The 15167-nt window shown below is 39.9% G+C and overlaps 1 long non-coding RNA gene across 1 annotated transcript; it reads right to left on the bottom strand.

Moving 5' to 3' along the window:
• Positions 1-1366: 1366 nt before the first annotated feature.
• LOC132823669 (uncharacterized) lies at positions 1367-14835 on the bottom strand. The gene is made up of 3 exons (XR_009645575.1): positions 14483-14835; positions 13381-14003; positions 1367-1455 (listed from the first exon to the last, which is right to left on the bottom strand). It is a non-coding gene; the product is annotated as an uncharacterized LOC132823669 (long non-coding RNA).
• Positions 14836-15167: the final 332 nt, after the last annotated feature.

The raw sequence follows: 15167 nt of genomic DNA, 5'->3' as shown, positions 1-15167 counted from the left end.
TGGTTTTTTGGAGGGTAAAATTTAAAATGATTGGCCTACATTGAATCTGTTTTTGTCTCCAGGCAGCCAGCTACCCTATCTACCCCAGTAGCTGGATCACATATTACATTGTATCTTATTCAGAACACTTGGTGCTGTCAGGTAGTTCTGCTAGCTTTTAGCTCTCTTAAAGATACAATAAACCCACAACTTCATAACAATAACCCATTGAAGTTTGTGGAGAAACTTAAGAATAAAAATGCCAGACTGTTTAGATGGAACTTGTTGTTACAGACATTCAATTTGAAAATTGTACATATGGCAGGATGAGAAAAGGTAATTGTTGACGCATTATCGACACTTGAATGAGAAATGGAAGCGTTTGGTGGCAGGAGCACAACAGACTGAAACAGTATGTGGTTTCGCATGTTTGCACGCTTATAGTCAATGTAATGTATATTTGTGTTTTAGAGTCCGAACAAATATTTTTAAGGCTTTTAAAAATGAAGCCACCTTTTGATGTTGATGGTTATTTTTTTTTAAGGAGGGAGGTGTGATGAAGCTGCTTATTTAACAAGATTATACTGCCCTTGGCTTTCCTTTCAAAGATGTCATTAACAACACAGACTCTGAAAAGTCTGGGGTTGTAAAGCTTCAGGGCCAGTTTAGCTAACAGATACTGCATCAGGCAGAAGGCTTTCAAGTTAAAAGAAACAATACTGAACAGAGAGTGGCCAGTTCTCCTAGCTCAGCTTTTCCCTGGTTTGGTTTGGTTTGGTTTTTTTAACAATAATGTGGAAAAGCTGCTGTACCCAAAGAAGCAGATCCAGGCTGGTACTCTCTCTCTGACATCTCTCCTGTAAGAATCTGTGTTTGATTTTACCTTCTGTGCCAAGGGATATTTCTGGGGATTGTTGCAAGTATTTGGAACAGCATCATTAAATTGGGATGATCTGTTGGGTTTTCAGAGAAGTTAAGTTATTTGGTAGTCTGATTTCTGCTGTTTGTGTTTCATTTAGTAATCTTTTAAATAATTTCTGTTTGTGTAAAACTTAGTGGTTTGACCAGCTGATTCTCTCCTGGAATATCCACTTTATACTTGCTTAAAACAACTCACAAAGTTGGGGTCTGAAATGTTTTGAGTAGTCTGGCCTGGTCCATAACACTGGCTAATAGTAAATTCTACCAACTATTCCTATTGTTGTAGTTTTTCTAGCAACACTCAGCATAGAAATGATTGGGATCCAAACAAAGCATATTCTACCAAATATGTTGGCAGTTATAGCTTGGGAGAGGCAGTTCATTAAATGAAGGTTTCTTTAATTCTTTGCGGTATACCATTTGTCACATGACCATAAACAGTATGAGACAATCATAGTGTACATGTCTCATATGAAGGTTGGACCAGTTCCTGGTTGGAATAAACACTGTTCATCGTAAAAGCAGTAAAGCTGCCCATGTCCAATGATTATGTCCCTGAAAATACAAACAGGCTCTCATTTACAACAATTATTGCCCCGAATTAACGAGCTAATATTAATGAGTTTCTACTTTTACATATGTTATCATAGTGACATCTCATTGTGTAGTTAAATGGCAGTGTCTGCTCTTTGCATATTTCTGAATTAAGCATACATTCAATATATTTTGCTTTAACCTGTAAAGACTTAACTAAGCATTACTCTACTCCAACATCTTGCAGTATCATGAAAAACTCTTCTATATATCTAGTTCTCTAATTAATTTCTGCACCTTCTGGGCGCCCATAAAGTCTTTTAATTACACAATTATTATCATTCAACTCAAAGGAACTAACTACCTTTAAGATTTAATAACAGCTTCGGGATGACCTGGTTTTCTCATTGGCTTAAATTGTGAGTGCTTTGACACTTTCTTCAAGATGCAGGGCAGCTGCCATTATTCCACTGAAAAGCCTTTCTAGGTGGTCCCAAGTTATTGATGCAGGAGAACAGATGGGGAGGAGGTTTGAGGTCTTTTCTTTGCCTTCCTTTGTGCAGGATTGTATTTGCTTGTTTTTGTACGTGACTTCCTGGCTTGTCTTTGGTAGGTCGAACTCTTTCAATTTATTATTTATAGCAGAGACCATGGAAACATTTCTGTGGTTGAGAATCATAGTTGTGATAACAAATGAATTATTGCTTGCCTCAGGTTTGGTGCATGGGAGGATAGCAACCAACGGAGTGCTATTGAGACTTCTACCCCCACCACCCCCCTCCACCCCACCCCCAGCCCACTACAATTTCAGAGAGCGTGAGATATCAATAACTCTCTGAATGCTCAGAAACTTAATTCTCTGATCACAATATTCAAAGATATTTGACTCTATTTGCATGGAAGTTGCATTGAATTTTGCTTTCCTCCAGGGTTCATTCCTTTAGCATAAGGATTACCTTCTCTTTAAGGAGATGGAAAGGAACTTTATATTCCCTTTCCAAAAAGTGTAGGTGATCATATTTTATTAAGACAACAATACCCTGATACTGATTCTCGTACATTTGTCATTATTATACTAGTCCCCCCAAAAAAGTAAGTTGCAATTATAGGTGCAAATTTCAATTTCTCTTTAAATTTATGGGTAGCTACACCTCCTATTACCTTTGCAGCCCTTATAAATAGCACTTGGACTGTAACAGGGATGAAAGGTTCTGTTCAGTCCAACAGATTTGGATTACATCTTTCTGCAAAGCTGTAAACACTATCAAACTTTTATTTTCACTACTACGTTGCTAAGTTTTGAGGAATAAACTTTTATTTTTGCGCATTTTAGAATCATGGACTGAAGTGAAAAGAACTTCTAAAACTCAGAGATTTACAAGGATGACTGCATGTTTAGAAATTCTCTTTATTTAGCTGTGGGTTCCAGCTATGAGCAGACAAACTGGCATTGTGGGGTTGTTTATAAATGAATCTGATTTGTTTATGGACTACAGATCAATGACAAAGATCCAGTGCCAACAATTGTGATTGGGTGTCAGTTAGCTGAATAGTTTGGGTTGTGTGTAAGATGGAGTGCAGACCAATCAGGAGAGAAAGTAAACCTGTGGCAGCTAAAAAAAACCTCTCTCTCTCTTAGTTCTCTGAAGTAAGCCACTTTACATCTGAAGAAAACCAGTTTATCTTTCCTGAGCACTCATTGCAAATTGTGACTTTGAATTCAATAAATCAAAGTTCTTTCATCAATGAAACAGCCACTCTGTACAGCTTGAAACCAGTGGAAGCATTTGAAAAAAAGAGTTTGAGGAGCCACAGTGAGATATTAATTCGGGGGATGAAAAGGTAAAAAAATTTAAATATTCTCCAAAAGGAAGGGAAAGGTAGAGAAGTGGAGAAACTTAGAGAGGGAATTTCAGAGCTCCGTGTACAAGGTGAAGGGAGCCAGGGATATTGAAGAGGCCAGAATTTGAGGACAGCAGATATTTTAGAAGCTTGTCAGGCTGAAGGAGATTAAAGAGATGGTGATAAAAGGAATTCAGTGAATATTATTTATAGATAGAGGTTGACAGTTCTAAAACTTGGTTGGCACTTGCCTGGGAACCAATGAGTATTAATTATGTGATTGATACTGGGAGTTAGGATGCTACCAGCCCGACCTTTGGATGAACTTAATTTCTTTCAAATCTGGACCAAATGGAGGATGGGAAGCTGGCAGGAGACTGCTAGAATAGCCAAATCTAGAGCTCATAAAGGTATGGTTAAGCACGTGGATGCCTGAACAATTCAAGGTGTATTAAGGAATGTGCAACAAAGATGGGAAAATAGAGAGAAATTACCATGATCTAATTGAATAATAAGCAAATTTTGAATGGGCTAAATGACCTCCGTCTTGTTAGTAGAAAACTAACAAATATTGGCTTCCTCCCAGCAACAAGAATACTTGATCACTTAAATGGGCAAAGCCGAGAGCTTACCTGCAAATATATATTTCTATTTAGAATGCAGAAGTTTAGCGCAAATTCTAATAAGCCATCTGAGAAATCTGATTTTCAAATCAGTTCTCCCTGTTGAGGTTTCTGAGAGTCCAGAATCTCTCAGCAATTAATGATCAGTAGCAAAGGTGGAGGCAGGCAATGTTAGGGAGGTATGTATGGATAGATGACTGCATATGAGTTTCAAATACTTTTGGAAAAATCTATCTATATATAACATTCACTGAATTCCTTTTATCAGTATATTGCAACTTTCTCAAAATAATCCATGCAAGTAGCTACTCACAAATTGCACTTTGCAAATTGATGTTGATTGAAACTGGTGAACTATAGATGAGATACTGCAACTTAATGAGAATTGTGATCCATTTCAAAAAGTAACCACAGAGTTAGCCCTTCTGCTCTTGAAAGCAGCTTTAGATGGTAGGTCACTTGAAACACAAGATTAAAGGATTTTCATTCAGTAAATAGTGTCAAAAATTAGTTGAAAAAGAAATCAGTCTTAAAAATTGTACTTTATAATTAATTCTTCCGACTTTTGTGGAAGATTTTCAACATCATTTAGGAACATAGGGGCAGGACTAGGCTGTTCCACTGTTCAATAAGATCATTTATCATTGCATCAGATGAATTGATTTTGATTCTGAAGAACCTTCAATAGAATGGAATGTCCTTTATTATGCAAAGTGATATATATAACCATTTTTGTATCAAAAGCAACAATGTGGAAATTGATCCTATATTTGAAATCATACTACTTTTGATATTTGCAGTTTGAAATAAAAACAAACATGCTGGAAATACTCAGCAGGTCTGGAAGGTGGAGGGACAAAGGGTGGTACTGTCTCAGGCCTGTAACCTTTCATATGAACTGGGGTAAGTTGGAAAAATAATAGGTTTGAACAAGTAAGAGGAAGAGGAGGATGGAAGAAAGAATGAAAGGGAAATCTGCATTAGGATGAAAGAAAAGAGAGATTGAATGTTATCTCTTCTGGTTCTAGCTAACTGTATATTTCACATTATAAACTATTGTAGAGGAAGGGAGGGATTAGTCCTTCGCTTTGAACAGATGCTTGGATTTGGTTCAGAGTTGACCCTCAGAATACCAGTCTTTGGAGCACTGTGAGTTTCTGTCCAATGGCCCAAATCTCACTCAGTTCCAAGTACTGTCCTCCATGAAACCTATTCATAGTAATTATAGAGTCATAGAATTATAAGCATGGAGACAACTACTTCACACTGCTTATATTCCCAAACAAAACTAGTCCCACTTGCCTGCAGTAGGCCCATATTTCTCCAAACCTTTCCTATTTATGTATTTATCCAATGTTTTTTAAATGTTCTAACTGTACCTGCATCCATCACTTCCTCTGGCAGTTCAATCCACACTGGAACTACTCTCTTTGTAAAATTGTTGCCCCTCATATCCTTTTTAAAACTTTCTCCTCTCTCTTAAAAGATGCCCCCTAGTTTTGAGCTCCTCCACCCTAGGAAAAAGGCCTTTGCTATTCACTTTATCTATGCCCCTAAGTGTTTTATAGACCTAAGGTCACCCCTCAACTGTCTATGCTCCAGTGAAAAACGTCCCAAACCAATCCAGCCTATAATTCTCTGTATTAAGTAAATTCAGGCACATAAACTCAGTACGCCAATCCCTTCTCAAGGGGAAGTCACAGCACCTCCTCAGCAGGAGTTTCTTGATGAGAGTCCAAGGTAAGCAAACAACTGTTTAGATGGAACTAATTTCCAGATAATGATACATGTAATCTTCGTAAATACATTTCAGGGCTGGAATTGCAAATCTACACCCTAAACACTTCTGGACATCTGAAACAAAGCCAGAGGATGCTGTAAACACTCAGAAAGTTAGACAATGCTTCTGTTTTATCTGCCCACAGCTGTCCTGCTTGCCTCACTTAGAATTCACAGCACTTTCTGTTTTTTCCCCAGTAGAAATTATTTTGTTTATCAGAACAATGCTATCACCTGCTGGCAGGTGATATAATTGACAAGATTGCCCAATTAAATGCTTGTAACTTCAATTCAACTGCTTGTAGGAAAATTATTTATCATAAGATGTAAGAGCAAAAATAGCCCATTCAGCTCATCAAGTCTGTTCCACAATTTATTGACTTATGGTTGATCTGATAATTCTCAGCTTCACTTTCCTGCCTCTTCCCCCTTACTTTTTGTTCCTTTCATTAGTAAAAATCTGTTGATCTCAGCCTTAAATCTACTTAACAATCCAGCCTCTACAGCCCTCTTCTGAAGGGCTTTTAAAAAGAAATGTCAAAGGGCCAATTATTTTGCAGAACTGTAAACAGAAGTTAAATTTACTTCTATCAATTCTGTCAGCCAGACTTATTTCTCAGTGTGAATACATTATATTATGGGAACAAACTCTCAATCCAAATTAATTTATTAGCACAGTTTTGGGGAAAATACTGCATTGTCAGTTGTCCAGTATTCATGTAGTTCAGTCTTCTATTTTGCAGAGACCAGTTAAAAGACAATCATATTGCTGAGGTCTGGAGTCACCTGTAGGTCAGACAAGGTAAGGACTGCAGATTCCACCTCTAGAGAATGTTAGTGAACTAGATGGGTTTTTATGACAATTAACAGTAATTACATAGTCACCATTAGGCTAACTTTACATTTCTGATTTTAAAAAATGATTCAAATTTCATGATCTAATATGGAAATTCAAATCCATGTCCCCAGGACTTCAGTCTATGTTCTAATTTACCAGTTAGGCGACATTACCACTACGCCTTCACCTTCCCATAGTTTTTCTAGATGGCAGCAGAGCAGGTGGGCAGATCCTGGGGCCTGACAACTCTTATCAATTTCTTTCGCTTTATTTTCTTCTTTGTTTCTCAAGGTCTTTCTCTTTTCTTTTTTTTTACTTTTTTTTCTTTTAAATTTGGAGAGTGGTGGGTCGAAGGAGGAAGCCTGCACCATCAGCAAAACCAGAATGAGCTGGACACAGCTTCAACCCAGCCCTGGGGTTTCCTAACATGCAAGGACCAGGTTCTGGGCTTACTCCCCTGGCTTAAACCAGAAGGATAGGCCGAGGCTCCAAGTCAGTGGCTAAATCCGGGTGCCTGAAGGAGGAGAAATTGTGGACTCGGCACAGCATGATGGTCTCCTGGTGTGTCAGTCTTGTTCCAGTATGGTGGTCTTATCCTGGCATGGTAGTCTTTCCAACATGGAGGTCTCGTCCCCATGTGAAGGTCTTCTTTGTTTTTGGCTTCCAGGTATTCCAGTGGCCTGCAGGTGGTCTTCTCCAAGAGTGGCAGTCTCGGCCTGGAAAGTTGTCTTCCTCTGTGGAGCCAGAGCCATTATCCCAGTGATGTGGCATAGCTATCTTGTCCTGGCTACGTCTTCAGGGTATTCCATCATTCCTTAATTGACTTTCCCTGAGCAGTAGTCAACTGGTGGGCAAGAAAGTTTCACTATTTAACTGACAGAATCAAAGAATAATTTATCTTGTTATTTTGTTGCTGCATGTGGAAGGTTACTGTTGCTGTGTTTGCCTAAATGGCCCATAATTTCACAAGTAATATATAAATAGTCTGTGAAGAGCCTTGGTATGTCCTGCAAAGGTGAAAGGTGTGATATAATTGCAAGTTTTTCTCTTTACCAGTTGTCTTTTACTGAACCATGTGTATTCTTCTCACCACACGATCTTGAGATGCCACTCCCATATACAGATAAAGCCATTTCCATATATCTTGTATATTTTTGAAGATTTTCTCTCTTAAAAGATGAGAGCATCTAGTACTTGAAAAACCTTCTGGACAGACCAACAAGAAACATTTTGATAATTTGAACATCCTTTCAACCCGAATCTTTAGGCTCTGTTTTCATTGCAACATTTTCATTTTCCTATTTTCTCAATACGACCACTAGTATTCTGAAAAGCTGTTCTAATTTCTTTCTATTTTCTAAATATGCATTTGAGATCTACCCTTTTTCTGCATGCCATAAGTGTTCAAATGATTAATCTTTCGAAAAACTCAACCTGAAGAACAAATGGATACTGTTCTAATTTTACTGATATAGAATTAGAAAATATAAATGCAATTCAATTATTCTCCATTTGCTATGTTGCTCATGGTTATCCACAGGCAGTACTAACATTCTTTGTTCTAACTAGTAAAAGTGGGTGTGGATGACTATCTAATGCCACCACTGGGGAAAGTACAGGAACATTGCTTACTGATGCTCACTTTGGGTTCAGCTAATGCCTGTTCTCAGTATAGCCTTAGTCCAAACATGAAGTTAGGTGAGGTGAGACTGACTGTGTTGACATCAAGGCAGCATTTGACCGAGCATGGCATCAAGAAACCCCAGCAAAACTGCAATCCATGGGAATCAGAACAAAATTCTCCACTAGTAGAAGTCATATCTCACATAAAGGAAGATGTTAGTAGCTTTTGGAGCTCAATTCTTAATGTCTGAGGACATCACTGCACCAATTTCTCAGGCTAGTGCCCTGGGCTCAAACATTTTCAGCTGTTTCATCAATGACCATCAGATTCTGCAATCATCAATGAACATTTCCAATGTTCAGTACCATCCTTGATGACTCATACTGATGCTGTCCGTGTCCATATGCAGTGTAACCTGGACAACAGTCAGATTCAGGTTGATAAGTGACAAGTACCATTTGTGCTGCACAAGTCCCAGGCAATGACCATCTCCAACAAAAGAGATTTTTACTATCTGCCTTTGATATACAATAACATTATCAGCACTACATTTCCCTTCTACCAATATCTTGGGTACTTACCATTGACCAGAATATGAATTGGACTAGCCACGTAAAATATGTGACTGCAGAAGTCAAGAATTCTGCAGCAAGTAACTCACTTCAAGACTCTGAAGTCTGCCTATCATCTACAAGTCAGAAATGGGATGAAATATTTTCTGCTTGCCTAGATTAATGCAGCATTAATTAATTGCCTAGATTAATGCAGCAAAAACACTCAAGAAGCTGAGCATTATCCAGGACAAAGTAGCCCACTTAACTGGCATGCCATCCTCCAGTTTAAATATTCTCGCCAGCTGTGCATAAAGCAACAGTGTGTACTGGAATAATCTTCGCAGCTGTTTCTAAGGGACAAGCCCGAGCTCAGAATGAAATCTGTCTTCATAGATCAAATTGTGCGTCTTTAATTTAATATGCCATCTTTCACCGAAATATAAGTACACGGGAAAGCAGATGATGTTTTTAAACAATAGAACAGAAGGTTATTACTCAAGCACCATTACTTTATAGTTAGTCAAAATTAGGAGATTTTCCTTGCCTGCCCAATCTGTAGGTTTGATTTAAATAGTTTCTTCTCAGTTCCTGTCTTGTGAGCTGCAAATTCTTTTCCTTGAAAATGCATACAACTGAGTTCTTAGACTTTTTTTAACCTTTAAATAACCAATTCAGGTTTCTAACTAAATACACCTGGTCTGGAGGTTTTCAAAACTGAAACCCTCACACTGAGGCAACAGATTTTCTTAACTGCTCTGAATAATTGCCTTTTCTAGGAGAGATTCTACTTGTAGCTGACCACACTCAGGTCTCCTTCAAAAGGTTTTTCAACTATATTTCAAAAATTTGCTCATTCTAGTTTCTGCTACAGGTTGTGGCTTTATGTTTTCTCTTTCCTGTTGTGAGCCCCACAACACTAACGAACGTCAATTAACATTCCAGACACCAGCTCTCTTTGACACATACTGGTTTTAAAAGTCATGCTTCGGAAACACTAGCCTAATTAATTTTAAACTCTTTGTAAAGTTCTATGCCTGAGATTAAAGTCCAAATTCTAAAGGATATTAATATACATAAATCACATTACTGTAGCATTTAAAAGGTGTACTGCATCAATTCACCAAGTTTCCTTTGACAGTATTTTCCAAACTTGCAATCTCTCCCACCAACAAGGTTAAACACTGCAGATGCATGAGCAGACCAGCTCCAGCAAGTGCTCATCAAATCACACACTATTCTTTCTTGGATTTTTATCACCGCTCCGTCACCATTGCCAGCACTGAGAGTGTATCTACAGAATATACTATACTGATTCAAAATGAAGGATTGTCCCAAAACTCTTGGGACATTACCAAGACATAGGTCTTGTGAATGGATGGATTGAATCAAAAGTATTGACTGTTTTTATTGGAATTACTGATAATAGTTTTCACCTTCAAGCATCACCAATGTCATAAAAAATGTTATGAAGGCATAGCAAACTGGAATTTGGAAGAATTTTCTGGATGTAGCCATTTCTAAGTATGATATTAAGTTTTATTTTTTAACTTGTAGCTCAGAAGTTCATATGCAGTAAATTGAAACCCTCCAGAATCCTTACAGCATTGTTAGTGATCCAGTTTGCCGAGTAAGGCAGGTAAAGTTCTGCAACAAACTAGTTGGAATTACTTGATGGGGCACAAAAATATTTGCAAAATATCTTTAATCTCTATGATGCCTTTGTATTGCTTTATTTATTTTAGAATCTGTGGTAAATTTGTTTTTTAAAGGCTGTGCGATCTCTAAAATGAATGTTGTATACATCAATAAGATGTTAGACAGAAGACGGTGTAAGTAAAAATTCAGAATCTTGACCATTTAGCAACATATTCTTCTCCCAAGTATAATTTAATCAAAATGTGTAGAAAAATTGCAGAATGTTAGGAACAATGTCCTTTTTTATGGGACTGCTAAATGGTGTTATCATTTTATAATGTAACAGCCTTGTTAAAGTCAATCTTAAAAACCTTAATAAGATCAGAGGCTCTGGATGTGGGTTTACTCGCTGAGCTGAAAGATTCATTTCCAAACGTTTCAGCATCCTACTAGGTAACATCTTCAGTGGGCCTCAGGCGAAGTACTGCTGATATATTTGGGTTTCTTTGGGATGGTGATGTCATTTCCTGTGGAGATGTCATTTCCTATGGTGAAGTCACTTCCTGTCCTTTTTCTCAGGGGGTTGTAGATGGGGTCTAACTCAATGTGTTTGTTGATAGAGTTCCGGTTAGAATGCCATGCTTCTAGGAATGCTCATGTGTGTATTTGTTTGGCTTTTCCTAGGATAGATGTGTTGTTCCAGTCAGAGTGGTGTCCTTCCTCATCTATACGAAAGGATACTAGTGAGAGAGGGTCATGTCTTTTTGTGGCTAGTTGGTGTTCATGTATCCTGGTAGCTGGTTTTCTGCCTGCTTGTCCAATGTAGTGTTTGTTACAGTCCTTGCACGGTATTTTGTAAATGACATTAATTTTGCTTGTTGTCTGTATAGGGTCTTTCAAGTTCATTAGCTGCTGTTTTAGTGTGTTGGAGGTTTGTGGGCTACCATGATGCCAAGAGATCTGAGTATTCTGGCAGTCATTTACTAGATGTATTTGATGTAGGGGAGAGTGGCTATGGTTTCTGGACATGTTTTGTCTGCTTGTTTGGGTTTGTTGCTGAGAAATCAGCAGACTGTGTCATTGGGTACCCATTCTTTTGAATACACAGTATAGGTGATTTTCTTCTGCTCTGCATAGTTCCTCAGTGTGTGTTGGCTCGTTGAATGTTCTGATGCAGCTTCTTCTCATTCTGATACAAATCTTCTCAAAACTCACTATGATCAGAGGCTGTTCAAAGTGGGTAATGTAGAATGGAAATATAGAATGAGGGATTCTATAATTGGGAGATAAATGGTGTCCTTATCCTCCACAACCAAGAATGAGAATCCTGAAGGATGTTTTGCTTAGCTGGTACCATGGTGGCAAGAAAAGAACTTGGTAAAGGAACGGCTCAATTAGTCGCAGTTGCCCATGTTGAAACAGATGACTTGAATAGAAGCAGGAAGAGGAAGGTCCTGCTAAAAGAATGTAAGGGGTTAGACTTCAATACTGGCATTTGACAAATAATGTGGCAAGTTTCACTGTAAACAGAAAACAGGACAAATCCACCCTGCCAGTTACTGTCCCATTAGTCCAATCTCAAGCATCAGTAAAGTGATGAAAGTAGCTAACAGCTAACCTGTTATGCAGTACTTGCTCAGCAGTAGCCTACCCAATTAGGCTCAGTTTGGTTTCAGCCAGAGCCACTATGCTCCTGAACTAATTACAGCCTTAGTTCCTCATTGTTCCGTCACTGTCTCTGAGTCAAAATCTTGGAACTTCCTCTCTAACAGCATATGGACTACAATGATTCAAGAAGGCAGTTCACCATCACTGTCTCCAGGTACAGGCAATAAATGCAGGGTAGCCAGTGACACCCATGTCCCACTGCTATGCATCAGAACAATCCCCTTCAAAATATATTAAGAATGTAGCCTAGACCCTAACTTTTTAAAAATTAATTTAAACGTAAATGTAAGGTGCTGCATTCCAGGTGCAATTTGATTGGTCAAACTCCCAGATTTGAAGCAAAGCACACTTTATTCATACACCTTAGTTAAATTACAAAAAAAAGGAAAATAATTGGCTAAGCTGTAACTTTATTGGAATACTTAACATAATAACAGGTTATTTTACTACTAAATAGCAACTGTGCCAATATAGCAACATCCCATAAACACACCCTTAACAAAAGGCAAATTCAGAAAAACATATTGTCTCAAATGCAACTTAAATATCAAGAGAACTCTGAGAGTGTGTAGCAGGGAGAGATTAAGCAACAACAGACCCAGCAATAACTGCACCTAAAGAACAAAGAAACTAAAAATCCTGGTTCTATGAGAGCTTGACCACATCCATTCAGGTTACTTCTCTTGTTCCAACCAAAAACAAAACCAGGTCTCTAAAGCTGTTTACTTTACAAGTTTTCAATAGACATTTTCTCTCCTGTTTTAAAATCTTTCTTTTTTAAAAAGGACAAAATAGACCTTTGAATATCATCACATCCACATATGATTAGATTAGATTACTTACAGTGTGGAAACAGGCCCTTCGGCCCAACAAGTCCACACCGACCCACCGAAGCGCAACCCACCCATACCCCTGCATCTACCCCTTACCTAACACTACGGGCAATTTTAGCATGCCAATTCACCTGACCCGCACATCTTTGCTCTGTGGGAGGAAACCGGAGCACCCGGAGGAAACCCACGCAGACACGGGGAGAATGTGCAAACTCCACACAGTCAGTCGCCTGAGGTGGGAATTGAACCCAGGTCTCTGGCGCTGTGAGGCAGCAGTGCTAACCACTGTGCCACCGTGGATGGGACATGGATGGGACGTACAAGTACAGCATAAACACTGATATCGACTGATTGGGCTGGAGTTAGTGTGGGGAATTGGTAGTGGACGTAAAAAAGAACATGTGGGGATCCAAGATGGCGGCAGTCTGAGTGGTCTGCTGTGCTGGGCTCTCTGCTATACCCTGGGCAAAGTGGATCTGTACTCCACCCCCCTGCCCCACCAACCCTTTTCAACCACCCCAAGGAGAAAAAAGTATTAATTTAAACTTACTGATTATTTTGAGCAGCTGAAATCACCTGATTCACCTTCAGGCCAGGATGAAGACCGGTAAAGGAAAGGGGCCTAAAGGAGCACAGCAGACAGGGCACTCCCCTACTGCGTCGTGGTGCCTGCAGCCAGTACTCAGCTGCCTGAGACGCCCCCTCCGGGTCCAGCAGGACAGCAGTACTTACTCTCGGAGTTTGCTAAACTCTGACAGTGGATTCAAGTAGCAGTGGAGCCACTGTCTGCCAGGCTAAAAAAAAAGCATGAACAGGAAATCAAGCTCCTGAAACGAAGACTGGAGGCAGTGGAGGGAAGGACCACGGCATTGGAGACCCTGGCAGAGGTCTCGGACTGAAGGGCCCGAACATTGGAAGACCAGGTTTGGATCCTTCAGGATCAAGTCGATAATCTAGAAACTAAAAATAGAAGAAAAAATTTACGGATCGTGGGCCTCCCTAAACGTGAAGAAGGTGAAAATCTTGTTGGCTTCCTGCAGGGATGGCTCCCAAAGTTCCTGCAGTTAGCGTTGAAGTCAGGCCTGGTAAGCGTGGAGCAGGCCTTCCGGATTGCAACTCACAGGTCCAGGCCGGAACAGCGCCCCCGTGTGGTCCCAGTGCAGCTCCTGTATTCTAAAGAAAAACAGTTAATATTGTAAGCAGCAAGAAGATTGGGAAGGAACTCACAAGCCTTAATGTATAAAGGTTCAGAGATAGTTTTTTTTCAAGATTTTTCAGGAGCCCTGGTCAAGAGGAGAAGGACATTTGATGATGTTTAAAAAGAATTAAGGGGGACTCGGCAAGATGGCGGCAATTCTATAGAACTGCAGTGGATAGCTCTGCCTAACAGCCAAGGCATACCAGTGTTTTTTGCTATCCCTGGCCAACTTATGTGGTGGAATTATTAGTTTAAAACCTTACAAAACGCATATTTGTTAATATTTGGGAGTGGGAAGGATGCCAAAGGGAAGAGGAGCAAGCAAACAGCAGCAGGGACGACACTCCCCTGCAGCACCAGGCATACCAGAGACTGCAGCAGCAGCAACCTCTCCTGAATCCTCTGGGGACCTGACAGACTCACAGGAATTGACTGTGGCGATGGAGAGACTTACCTTGAAAGTTACGGCTGCCATTGAGGAATTCCTGGGGAGATTCGTGCCCAGGTCCAACCTATTGCATCCATGCTGCAGAGGCCTGAGCAGGAGATCCAGGGCCTCGGGGAGAGGCTGGAAGAGGTGGAGGTTCGAACTAAGGCTTTGGAAGCTGCGATGGAGTACTCATCCAGTCGGATCCAGATGCTGGAGCAAGAAGTGTGGGCCCTCCGAAACCATATCGATGACCTCGAAAATCGAGGTCGGAGGATAAATCTCTGAATTGTCGGGTTCCCTGAAGGTGAGGAAGGTGAGCAGCCAGTCAGCTTCTTTGAAAGCTGCTTGCTGAAGTTTTTGGGCCTTCACATGGAGTCCAGCGGGCTTCAGATTGAAAAGGCGTATCGGGTTACAGTGCACAGGTCAGGGCTGGTGCAGTGTCCCTGCCCGGTCCTAGTGCACTTCCATTCATATAAGGACAAGCAAAATGTCATAGAAGCTTCCAGATCCCTGGGAAAAGATTCTCAGGCACTGCTGTACAAGGGGTCAAAAATCATGTTTTTCCAGGATTTGTCTGCAGCTGTAATTCAAAAGAGGAAGCCCTTCGATTAAGTTAAAAAGAGATTGAGGAACCTGGGCATCCAGTACTCCATGAGATACCCCGCAGTGCTTCGGTTCAGCCACGAGGACTTAGTTTATACATTTGACT

This window comes from Hemiscyllium ocellatum, chromosome 17 (genome assembly GCF_020745735.1).
Source record: "Hemiscyllium ocellatum isolate sHemOce1 chromosome 17, sHemOce1.pat.X.cur, whole genome shotgun sequence".
Taxonomy (NCBI): Eukaryota; Metazoa; Chordata; class Chondrichthyes; order Orectolobiformes; family Hemiscylliidae; genus Hemiscyllium; species Hemiscyllium ocellatum.
The sequence above is the reverse complement of the archived record's forward strand: the minus strand, read 5'-3'. Positions and strand labels throughout refer to the sequence as shown.